The following is a 13,283-nucleotide window of genomic DNA, read 5'->3' on the forward strand; positions in this document are numbered from 1 at the left end:
CTATGCTGTCACAAATGGCAGAATTTTCTTTTTTTAAAGGTTGACTAATATTTCACTGCATATTAATACCTCATTTTCTTTAGCCACTCATCCTCCGATGGAGATTTAGGTTGCTTTTATGTCTTGAGTATGTGGTAATGCTACTATGAACATGGGAATGCAGATATCTCTTCAAGATCCTGATTTTAATTCTTTGGATATATACTCAGAAGTTAGATTGCTGGATTGCATGATTTGATCATATGATTCTATTTTTAATATTTTAGAAATCTCCATACCATTTTCCATAGTGGCTGGCACCAATCTGTATTACCACCAACAGTGTACAAGGGCTCCCTTTTCTCCCTTGCTGATACTTTTTATCTTTTGTTTTTTACTTTATAATAGCCATCCATTTTTCCAAAAATAATACATAATTCTCCATTGTTTGGATGTACCATAATTTGTTCAACCAGTGTCCTAGATTAGGGCACTTTATTTTATTTAATAGTTTTTTAAAATTTCATAGTGTTGTTTTGGAACATATTGTTTGATATATGGATAATATTACTAGAAGATATATTCTTAGAACCATAATATCTGCATCAAATTGCATGAGAATTAGATAATTCTGTGAATATTCTGAAATTGCCTTTTAAAATTTGCCCTACTACTTGCATTATAGTATAATACCTGTTTTCCCACAATCTACCAAGGTTCCTCAGGCTCTAATTTGCACATGAATCACCTGGGGATTTTGTTCAAATGCAGATTATGTAAATCCAGAATAGGCCCTGAGATTCTGCATTTTGAACATTTCTTCATTTTATGGTTACTTAAGGTGGCATATTGGGATGTTTACTTGAGATTTTTCTTCTTCTTCCTGCAGGTATTAATATCTGTAAATTTCTCTCTAAAAACCTTTCTAACTGTATCTCATAAATTGTGTTTCTTCTTTATTCATCTTGATGTATTTCATTACCTTGTGATTTCTTCTTTGGTCATTGGTTATTGAAGGGTAGCTAATTTGTGAATTTCCCAGTAACTGATTTCTTACTTAGCTCCATTTTTGTTAGAGAACATACTATGCTGATGTATGATTTCATTTTTTTTTTAATTTATTGCTTATTTTATGTTCTAACATATGGTCTTTCCTGGACAATGTTCCATGTATGCTTGAGAAGAACATGCATTCTACAGGTGTCATTCTACTTGGTTTAGTAAGTATATAGCATTGTTCAAGTCTATTTTCTTTTTGATCCTCTCCCTAGGTGTTCCATCAATTACTGGCAGAGGAATCCTAACTATTATAATCGAATCGCCCATTTCCACTTCAATTATTTTCATTTTTGCTTTATGTATTTTGAGGCTTTGTTGTTAGATGAACAATTGCTATGTCTTCCTTTCAGATTTATCATTTTATCATTGTAAAATGCCCCTTTGTTTCTAGTAACAACCTTGGTCTTAAGTACTATTTTGTCTAATATTAATCTATTTGCCTAATATTGTCTATTTTATCTAATATTAGTATAGCCACTCCAACTCTCTTTTGGTTCTTGCTTGTATAGCATTTTCCATCTTTTAACTTTCAAACTATTTGTGTCTTTGAATCTAAAGTGTAAGTCTTGTAGACATCTTAAATTAAAACAACAAAATTTGGATTGAAATTAATACCAACTTAATTTCAATAGTAGATAAAACTACTCTGATATAACTCTCTTCTCTGTCTCCTCCTCTGTGCTATTATTGTCGTACAAATGGCATCTCTGTAAATCGAAAGCCCACCATCATAGTTTTATATTTATTATGCAGTTGTTTAAGTTACTCAGGTTAAGACTAGTCAGAAATAAAAATACATTTATATTATACTTCATGTTATATTTACATATAGTTGGCTTTGCTGGTGCTCTGCATTTCTTCATTTGGATTTGAATTACTGTCTAGGGTACTTTGATTTCAGCCTGAAATAACCTCCTTTATGTTTTTGTTTGCTTGTTTTTGGTTTTGGTTTTGTTGTTGCTGTTGCTGTTGTCATTTTAATAAAGAAGGATTGCCATCCTAGAAATGTTTTTCCTCATCAGCTTTATAATGAGAGTTGCGGATATTTATATTTGTCCATTATATATTTTTTTAACATTTTGATATTTTGGTACTCAAATTAATTATTCTTTCTTTTTATTGTCACATTCCTAAAAGCTGGAGGGGAAATTTAGAGAATCTTTCTCTCTCCAGCCTCATCACTTTCTTTCTCTTAAATTTTACCCTTTACCTTACTTCTATGTCATTGAATAGTCATGTCCTCTTTTGCCTCCTGGTCATTTTAATACTGTATCTTCTCACTGGAGTCCTTTTCCTACCACATCCTACCCTTGGTAAACTTCTCTCCATGTTTCAGACTTTAGGTTAGTTACATGATCCAGAAAGCTTTACCTAGGCCTTCCAAGTATGAACGACCTGCTTCTCCTATATATTCCCTACACATCACACCTGTTTACTTCTTGGTGACCCACAAGAATAATTAAGAATGAGGAGGATCATGCCTGTTCAGATCACTATTAGCTTCAATATGTGGCACACAATAGGTAGTAACAAACATATAAATAGATTTCTGCAATTGAAATAAGTTTGATTTATGTATTTAGCTATGTTCACACATGAAAAAAAGTTGTAAGCCATATTTATTGCAGGTAACTAGATTAAATCAGCTTACCTGTTGCTAGTACAAATTATATTATAATGCAAAGGTGAATTTACTGAAAACCTAATAAAACTTAAGCTTCAGGCTCCCTTGGTTGTCTTAATTTATTACAAGGTCATGCTTTTAAATTTTACATTCTTTTTATTTAATATGCAGCTAGGGTTGCCAGATTTAGCAAAGGAAAATACAAGATACTCAGTTGCATTTGAATTTCACGTAAATAGCACATAAATTTTGAGTGTAAGTGTAATCTACACAATATTGGGACATACTTGTGATGAAAAAAGTTGTTATCTGAAATTCAAATGTAACTAGGCTTCTGATTTTTTTTACTGGCAGCCTACAATAAAACCACACCCCAACACCACCACCAAACTATACAAGCTGCAGCCCATACAAACCCTGAGTCTGCCTCTCTTCTGTCGCTGTGATAGAAATTTGAGTTATCCAATGGCCAACTTTGGAGCTGAGCTTTAATATTTCCATTGCACTTTAACCAACAAATGTATATCTTTTGAAAACTTAAATGGATACTTGTCCCTACTGCATTTTTCATATTATATATCTTATATAATTAAATACATTATATTGGTTAAACTTTGATAAAAAGACATACCATCATCAAAATTGCCAGACTGTCCGTGAGCATCATGTAGATGAGTATTTTCAGTTAGTTACTGCACACTGAACCCTACTGTGCTCCATGAACTGCACAAGACTTTCAGATGCAAGATAAAGAAAACACAGTCCTGATCATTTTAAGTGTCTGGAAAGATTCTATAGTAATGTCACACCTTAGACACATCAATCTACAATTGTAATATAAAGTTACTCTCGTTAAATACCAGCAAAAGACCATCAGGTTCCCATTCAATAGCCAAAGAAGTTTGATTGTTTTGGGAAGATATGGACATATAATTTTTGCCAAGCAATACATAAATATATGTATCATTCTGCTATATGTTTTCTTCAAATAAAGGTGTCATAATTTTCTCCTATTTCCAGGCTTTTCTGCTTTCAAAAGTCCTCCTAAATGATAAGTTTCAGAGAGGTATGAGACTGCAATTTGATATACACATTGAAAAATATAGAAGGATTGTAGATTGTTTTAGATGTTTCGAGCAACCCAGTAGTACTGTGATATTTGCAAAAGAGCATCTCTATTATAGCTCAAAATGTCATGGAAAAGGATTCCAAACACCCAATATTCAGAATATTTGTCCAATAAGTAAAAAGCCTTAGCATTTATTAGGGCCTGACATATAATCTCAAAAATAAATAAATCTCCAAGTATGAAAATCTAATGATAGTCCCTATATATGGTTAATTAGTATAATAATAGTTCTACCAAACTATTGAATAAGTCTTGGCAATAGACTACGAAAAGTGACTTGTTCATTTACTACAGGCATGTTAGTAAGAGCCCTGACTTAGCAACAATCAGATGGCACACTCAAATTAGGATAACTTGAGAAAAGTTTAATAAAAGGACTATTTACAAAAGTGTGGGAAGGGGTAGTGTAGTATCCTGCAACTAGTAATAAACAAGTTTTTACCATCTTAACTCCAAAGAACAAAGGGGAATAGTTACCGGAACTCAGAAAAGAGATTTGGATATAGAGATGTTTGCAGTAACCTTTTGTCATGGGACACAGCTAGCCTGTGTTGACCTTAATGGGAAAGAACCCAGGTAATAAATATATCAATCTCATTCTACTCCCTCCTTTTGACCTTTTGTAGCTCCCTTTTGGCCAAACCCAATCTGAAACAAATTCAAGCGTTCCTACTGATGTTATCAATATAGAACAGGCTCCAAGGGCAGAGAGGAGAGAGGTGGGGTAGAGAGCAGATCTGGAAGGACAAATGGAAAATGTACAAACTAGAAATCACCAAGGAAAAGCAACCATTCAGCGGCTATCATTTTGCTTTACTTACTACTTCATCCATGTAAATATGATTAGGTTCTCCTCTTTCTGATACCTGATTCTGATACTTGGACAAGTTTGGACTAATTTGCCCCCAAAATTTGGAGCAATATAAGGAATGGCCTGATGTAAAATACTGAATATAAGATACACATAAAATTCATGTTGGGGTGACTGCAGACCATCTATAAATACAGTCACCCTCAGAGGAGCTGAATTTAAGGTATAATGAGGGCTTTGGGTGACTGCTGTTTAGGGCAGAAGTTCCAATCACATTAGGACATCATAGGCCAAAGAGCAAGCAAGCAACCAAGCAACAAAGATCATCTCAAATATAAGAACCAAATTAAAACTCACAAGAATAAATGCTCTTCGTGGTCGACTGTGACAAACACTCTTCTACTAAAATGGGGTAGGCTCGTATAGCATGCTTGTGATCTTTTGTTATAGGTTATCACAGTTCATATTAGCACAAATGTAAAATCTCAGAGAAATAAAATTGGCAGAAAAATCTAAAATTCAATAAATCTCTCAAGAGGAAAAATGGTATATGTGGAGGTTTAATAATGAATTTTATGTCTATCATTTCTTGAATTATTTAAGAGACTAGAAAGATATATATCAATATTTAAGGAAACACTTTCAACACATACAAAATGGCATAAATACCATATTATTTTACCATTATAATACATGTATTTGCAGATAATGCCTCGGCAATACCAAACTGAATGTCTAATGAAGAATGAAGCTGCTAAGATTTTCTCTAGTAGAGAAGGCAGTAAAGGGAACTGCTGTAGCTTTTATTATGAATTAGAGGAGAATCCTTCATGAGACAACTGAGTTTTCATGAATGTCAGGTTGACCCTGGCAAAATTGATATGTCTTGACATTTAGATGAGTTCTACAGAATGACGTGTACATGTTCTGTCATTATGCACACAATACATTTGTAATGTTTAAAGCACTTAAAATAATATTACTGTTGTAAGAGAGTAAGAACAAGTCTACTTTTAAGTACAAGCAGATTTCAGACTTGAAAAATGAAACAATGACATCTGATTTAAAAGTTGGATCTCAAAGCAAAACAGATCAAAAAGTCAAGCTATTGGAATAGTGTTACATGTTCTTATTTTGTAAAAGAACACTTTAAAGTTTTGACTTTCAGGGTAGAAGAAAGGCAATGTGCCATGTTAAAAAGAAGATAGACAATTTTCATGTTGAGCCCTAAAAAACTGCTGATATCCAAACATTTTAACTTGCAAAGGAGACAAATTGCAAATGATATTCATTGAGTGCTTTCTATGTGCCAAGCACTGTTCTCAGACCTTCACATGTTTCCACTCATTCAGTGCTCCCCAAATCCCAAAAGGCTGGTACCGATAGTATTCCCATTTTACAGATGAGAAAATGAACACAAAGAAATTAAATAACTCACCCAGTGCTGCACAGGTAGTTAATGACAAAGGTTATACCTGAAGCCAGCTTGTGCGGATACAGAGCTGTGCTTTTAACCACTATGTCATTCTGTTTCAAAAGATGGAGTATGGGCTGGATGTGGACTCATTTAAACATCACTGGGTTTATGGTTTGTGATGCTTTGAAATGCTCTTCTTGCCCTTTTTTAAGAGTTTGAGGGGTCTCCAAGTCTAAGAAATGTGACAGCAAGCCAGTAATTCATCAGTTTACTATAAGCAATGCCTTAAGATGATTAATTCAGAGGCAGTGTGAATGCAAGACAACGGTGGACAAAAGACTGGAAACCAACAGGCTGGTTAACAATTTTTAGGAAATGTAGGCTTTTCCTAGCACAGTGACAATGGGAAATGGGAAGGGAGTTTACAGAGGAAACATTGCAAAAGGAACATACAGCTTCTGATTGGATATAATAGAGAAAGGAAGAAAGAAAGAAAAGAAATGCCCACCTTTCCATCCCAGTTAACTGAGAAAATTACCTTAAAATTGTTACGAATAGAAAATTTAAAAAGTCATGTTGAAAAGTATCTTAAAATTGAAGTTACAAGGAAAAAGTTATGTGTTTTATATGCTAACATACCCGATAGTAGTTTTTAAGTTTTTTATAAGAAATGAAATAATGTAAGTATGTATTTAATAAGTGCTTAATAAATGGTGGCTTCTATTATTATTTTATGAATTTTATTATTTATTTACAAATTCATTTCAGAAGCTGAATGTGACTATTTGAACTCTGAATAAATAGTATGACTATTCTTCTACATTCACCTAAATTTCTATTTCAAAGAGAATATATTTTTGGAAATATTTAATTTTGATTTTTACAAGGAATTCCTCTGCAATATTTGGGAGAGGAAAAATGTAAATACTAATAGCTTGTTCTCAAAATTGTTAATTAATATTATAACACATTCCTCCCAAAAATATCAATATAAATATTGTTCTCAATTTTGCATAAGGTTTAAAAAGTGAAATGTGGTGATTTTACTTTCAAAATGATGTCTATAGTCACATAAATATGTACGTGTGTGTGTGTGTATGTAAAACATCTGAGGGACTCTACATTGTTCCTACTGTTGATTTCAGAAAATTCAATTCACTAAAAGTAAGTTTATACATTTGAGCACATGCCTGCAATGATACTTAAACAAAACAAATAAACTAAACACATGATAACAGGAACCTTGTCACATTCATGTATATGTTTTCCAAGGCCAGGCAGAGTGTCTTGCACTTGAAGGTGATGGATAAATGCTTCTGGAAAACAAGGGAATTCAGTTGATCCATGAGGTAGGTTTGCTCAAGATAGGCCTTTCACACTCATAGGAGAGTTTCCTGTACTAAAGGTTTTTAGCGGGTATACCTTTGTTTTCATTTTCATTGTTACCTTACACAACAGGAAATATAGTTCCTTGAAAATAGTAAGTATCTGTAATATCATATGACACACAAGAATCTACATGTCTCCTCTCTTTTTCTCTAGAGGAGGGAGCACTCTCTGCTCTCCAGAAGAAGGAAGAGCAGCAAATCTGACAGGTGAGAGCCTGGAATTCACTGGGCTACACTGCACGAGTGGAGAGAGCTATCCATCCCTCCACCATGACGAGGCCTCATCTTCTTTTCCTGCATTTCACATGGGGAACATCCTTGCCCTGTCCTAAGCTTCCTGCCTTTAAGCCCTGAGCATTCATGTACGGATAGGTTCTGGGCATGATTTCCATAGGCAGGAAACTGTTAGTGTGAACAGTTTGGTGACTGAGGAAGTTGACATGAGGGTTCTGAAATGGAGACCTGCTATATTCCATTTAGAGGTGACTGATGGGCAAAATACAAGAATAAGAGAGTTACTTTGGCACTAGTTCTAAGACGTTATTAAGTTGAGCTTTAACTGAGAATTCTCATCATCAGGGGTTTGGGGTCACCTTCTAGCAGTTAAATATTTTGAGACTTTAGTTAAATATCTTGTGGGTGTATTCTCTACTTCACTTGTGCCTCAGAAGGGAGAAGGAGACAACCTCAGTCTTCCCTCATCACCCAGGTCCCTGGTCCTTTAGAATGAACCAGCGTGTTATTCTCTAAAATATTAATCTTGAATACATTGACTACCATGTGGAATAAAACATAGTATGTGGAGAGATCAAGGCACCACGCGAACGTGGCACATGTGCATACTGACAGCCAACATTTTGGTTGCACATGACTTTGTAGGCAGATTATACTCTTTGATTATATGAAAAAGAATATATTTTGATTATAGTCAGGTTTCATTCTAAATAGGAAGACCTATATTTGATATTTTAGACGTCCATGATTGGAACCTTCATTAGGCAGGGAAAAGAGAGAGAGGGTTGTGCTAGGCTATTAACCATAGTATGCATTATCTATTCTACGTATACCTCAGTGCTCAGCCCTCTAAATTTTATTCTTGAGATCTGAAGTCTGGTTTTTGTAATTCCAAGGAAAATCTTTTCTCTAGCAACAGAATTCAGCCTTTGCAAATCAATTAACTCTGGCTTTTAGAGTATTTCCCAGGAGTGGATATAATAATAACAATCGGGCTTCCCTGGTGGCGCAGTGGTTGAGAGTCTGCCTGCCAGTGCGGAGGACACGGGTTCGAGCCCTGGTCTGGGAGGATCCCACATGCTGCGGAGCAACTGGGCCCGTGAGCCACAATTACTGAGCCTGCGCGTCTGGAGCCTGTGCTCCGCGACGGGAGAGGCCGCGATGGTGAGAGGCCCGCGCAACGCGATGAAGAGTGGCCCCCACTTGCCACAACTAGAGAAAGCCCTCGCACGGAAACGAAGACCCAACGCATCAATCAATCAATCAATCAATCAATCAATCAATACAATCAAAATAATGGTCATGGTTTTGTGAATGTTACCTGTCACTGTTCAAGGGTTTTGTTTGCATTAATCAATCATCATAATAATGCTCTGCAGTATACACTATAATAATCCTGTTGGGTTGCAACCTCGAGACTTTCCCAGGTGAAAACTGAAGCTAACCTCCATACACAGAAGGCAAGGAGAGACCTACGAAAGAGGCAGACCACTCCAGATTTGTACATGGCATGTTTACTAAGCAAGGGAACTGACATAAGAGGCTTGTCTTGAGCGGCTGCAAGACGAGTAGATCTCTGTCCCTGTCCACCAGAATCTTAAAGCCTTTATAGAGACCTCACCTGGGCTCAGTCGCTATCAAGATGGTCTCAACAACACCTTACTCTCTCAAGGCTTTGTCCTTGGAACAGATCCTGTGGTAGGACCAGGGGGCAGAGCATACGATCCAAGGACAGGGGAATGGGTGAGTAGCTTGTGATTGCCGAGGTCCACCTCGCCGGTCAGCTGGTGGTCACATCCTCTCAACTACCTCCTCCAACAAATCCATGTTGCATTGATGAGGAAACTGAGACACAGGAGAGAAAGTGACTTGTACAAGTAAAAGGATGTAACCAAGATTTGAACTAAGTGTTCTGGTTCCATGTAAATTGTTTTGAAGAATATGACTACATTGTTTCTGCCCAAAACTCTATTTGAAGCTTAAGGATGGCCTCATTTTCATTTCCACAAGATCATCTTCCCATGGAGTCACATGCTCCAGAGCAAAACTACAAGAGTATGTACAGTGTTTAAAACATAGCAGAGTTAACAACTCCTTCGTTTAACACGTCCAAATATTTTCTGCAGTATTGGTTTTTGCCCCAAAAAACCTGTTCATGATCAGACTGCATCCTGATTTTGTCTCCTGCTTTTGTGAACACGATAGACAAAGCAATGGCTACTTTCCAGGTCATGAGATTAAACAGCAAAAAACATTGCACAGCAAAAAAACAAGTAAGCAAACAAAAAACTCAAACAGAGTTTAATTTAATTACTATCTTTCACAGGAATGAGTTAAACCCAGTGGTGATGCTTATAGGTATAAAGGGAGGAATCAATTAAGGGAAGACTGAGGATAAAATGAAGAAGGGATGACCAGTACATTCTGGAGACTACAGAAGAATTCAGAAGGAAGCAATAACGGCTGTGGATCATAACAACTGCATAATCAACATCAAGAATGACGTTTACAAACAACCACCTCCATCAACAACAAAAATTGTCTTATGTCCCCTTGTCTTTCTTTTACAGAAGACTGCAAATATGTGTAATAATGCAAAAATATTGTATTCCAGAATGGTGTATAAGCATAGAACTCTGTTGTCAAAGAAAGAAATTGAATTGAAATTTTAAGAGTAAATGACATTTCAAGTTATATTATTAAAATTTTATATTAACACCTATATTAAATATAGAGAAATTTTTAAAAATCATAATACTGATTAATGTGATTGATTAGTGTGAAATACTTTTATAGACTCTTATGACTAAATGAAATATTATAAGGGCTCTTTCAATAAATTTATTTCAATAAACATTTTAATACTGTTCTACTAACATACCAAATTATGGCTACTGTTATGTTTAAGCAATCTGAGTAAACATAATGTTGATATTCGGATCATAATTATTTTTCTCTGAGAAACTATTATACTGTATTAGGGTTTAATGCCTTGAATTATATTTTAGTTCCAATATTGCATTAACGTAAATTCAAATACAGTCTTTACAAGTCTCATATAATATAAAGTGCAGAATACAATGTACTTGAGGAATTAAAGCTTGAAGCAATAATTTAAAAAATCAATTGTTAATTAAGGTGGCAAATTTATTTTATTATGCACTTTTAATTTTAAATCTGTAATTGTGTTTCCACACCTGCTAATAAAGATGTAAGAAAGCAGTGGTTTCAATCACATTTGCAGGGATGTTAAATCACTGCCCTTGAGAGGTCTGATTTTCTGGTTTCTAATACATGTCTGGATTGATCATCCTGAAGGGAAGGCAGCTTTCCCATTTTCTAATCATGCTTAGAAATCTATAAACATTTAAAAATCTTCAAATTAGACATTATTGGTTTCTCTGCCATTTTTATTTTCAGTGACTAACGAACGTCAAGAATAGGGAGATCATTTCCAAGCAGTTACTGAAAGTAAACTGATTTATTACGCCATGACCTATAATACAGGAATACAAGGTACATTATACGATTTCTATTGTTATATGAAATTGGGAAGTTCTTTTCAGAAAAATCAATAAAATTTTGCACACTTGCAGTGCTATTAGAATCTGAGTTCTCTGTTGCTATATAAATTATGTTTTAGATATCATAAAATTATTCCTCAGATAATGTTTATATCCAACAACTCTTTTCCATACTTTTAAATAAATACATACAGGCTAAGGATTAGTAATTACATTATATTTCAGAATTTCATTGTTCCTCCAATCACTAAAACTGTCTTTGTATTAAGCTCTTAGCAGAGATTATGAGTAACAGCCACATTTTACTATTTCTCTAGTCCTAGCTATGCACAGGCACTCTGATTGTTACAAGTTGTCCTTTCATTACAAGGAGCAATGCATCATCAGTGACTCTAAGCTTAATAGAATTCTTTTCCTTGATTACATCCCGTGTGAGGCATGGAGTTTGAGTTTTTTAGGAGAATGTGCATCTTTGTTCTGCTCTTTCATCCTGTTTGTCCTCATAGACAGATAATGAACCAGGCCTATTATTTTAGCAAACTTAAAATCCTAATGGTAACTTGAGAAAGAGGAATGTGTTCTACTTTGCTAACTCTCCTAAAATAATCCATAAATATCATAATAAATATTCTGAAATCATGGTTGGGGAATAAAGGTAATGTTGCCTTGCTGCAAGGAAAAGACAGGGATAATGTGAAATGGATAATGTCAAAATTACAGATAGCCTGGAAATGTTTTATGGATTCAAAAATATACAAAATTGAGTGTTGTTCATCAAAAATAATGGAAAATAGGATCAGTTTACCTAAAGATTATTTCAGTTAAGGATTATGTAAGTCAATCTGGCTACTGTGCATAAGGTAGCAGTGGTTACCAACATTTTCCATCTCCAATTCCAAGGCTCATCTTTTATTCAGCATACATGTTTTATACAACATCTATAATCTGCTATGATTCTTAAATGTCAGGAATGGCATAAATGGCTGCCTCTACTTAAAAAATATAACAGTAATTAAAAAAAAATCAAGTCATTTATATACACATTTACTATAATGTGTATGGAAACTGAGCACGTTACACTAAGAGAGGTAAGACAAAGGCAAGTACTGTATGATACCACTTATATGTGGAATCTAGCAAAGCCAAACTCATAAAAACAGAGAGTTAGATGGTGATCACCAGGACATGGGGGTTGGGGGAATGGGATGGATATTTTTTGAGGACACAAATTTGCAGCAAGTAACAAATAAGCCCTCTCTAATGCACAGGACAGTGAACATAGACAACAATATTGTATTATAATCACCAAACTTGCTAAGAAACTAAAATTTAATTCTTCCAACCACTAAACAGAAAGGATAATTATGTAACATGATAGGGTGCTAAGTATTGCTATAATTATAATATATATTATAATTATATTATAATATATAAATGCATCAAAGTAACATGTTATATACCTTAAATTTGTAAAATGTTATATGTCACAATTATTTCAATTAAAATATATAAATAAATAAAAACAAAGAAAGATGCTAATTATCTTGTATTTTTTGGTATCTCCATTTCATGTTTTGCTATTTCCCACTCGTTTAGATAATTTCCATTTGGCAAACATCTACATATTTTAAATGTCTCTACTTTCTCTAAAAAGCTTTTTCTCTATTACCCAGAAACGACCGGTCAAGTTTTCTCCCCTGTAAAGGATTTTCTCACAACCTTCATAAATGTAATTTAGAACCTCTGTCGAACCATGATTTTATAAGATAATGGTTCTTTAAACTTAGACTGATTACGTATGTCAGAGGTGAATGAGTAACACAATACAGAGACTGTTGAACTTACTATGCCTTCATAGCAAAACTGTTGGTTAAATGGTCGTGATAAGTAGGGCCCACAGAAAAACTAACTAAAACTGGTAAACGATACAAGTCAGGATGATAAAATCAAAGGGGTAAATGTAAAATACATTATCAATATGCATGAAACTTGTATTGGAATGCTGGATAAAGAATTCACAACTGTTAGAAATTGGTCAACCTAAAGAAGACATTATTATTTTCAAAAGCTACCTATATTTTCCTTGGATAAAGGCAGATCAGCACTACCCTTTTCGAT

At 34.5% G+C, this 13,283-nt stretch overlaps 1 long non-coding RNA gene across 1 annotated transcript; it reads left to right on the forward strand.

The window, feature by feature from the left end:
* The first annotated feature begins 477 nt into the window (after positions 1-477).
* Positions 478-13,283, forward strand: LOC309621568. Its single transcript, XR_014240104.1, has 3 exons — positions 478-1,199; positions 7,562-7,614; positions 9,968-13,283. It is a non-coding gene; the product is annotated as an uncharacterized lncRNA (long non-coding RNA).

This window comes from Balaenoptera borealis, assembly GCF_965194805.1.
Source record: "Balaenoptera borealis genome assembly, contig: HAP1_SCAFFOLD_701, whole genome shotgun sequence".
NCBI classification, from domain to species: Eukaryota; Metazoa; Chordata; class Mammalia; order Artiodactyla; family Balaenopteridae; genus Balaenoptera; species Balaenoptera borealis.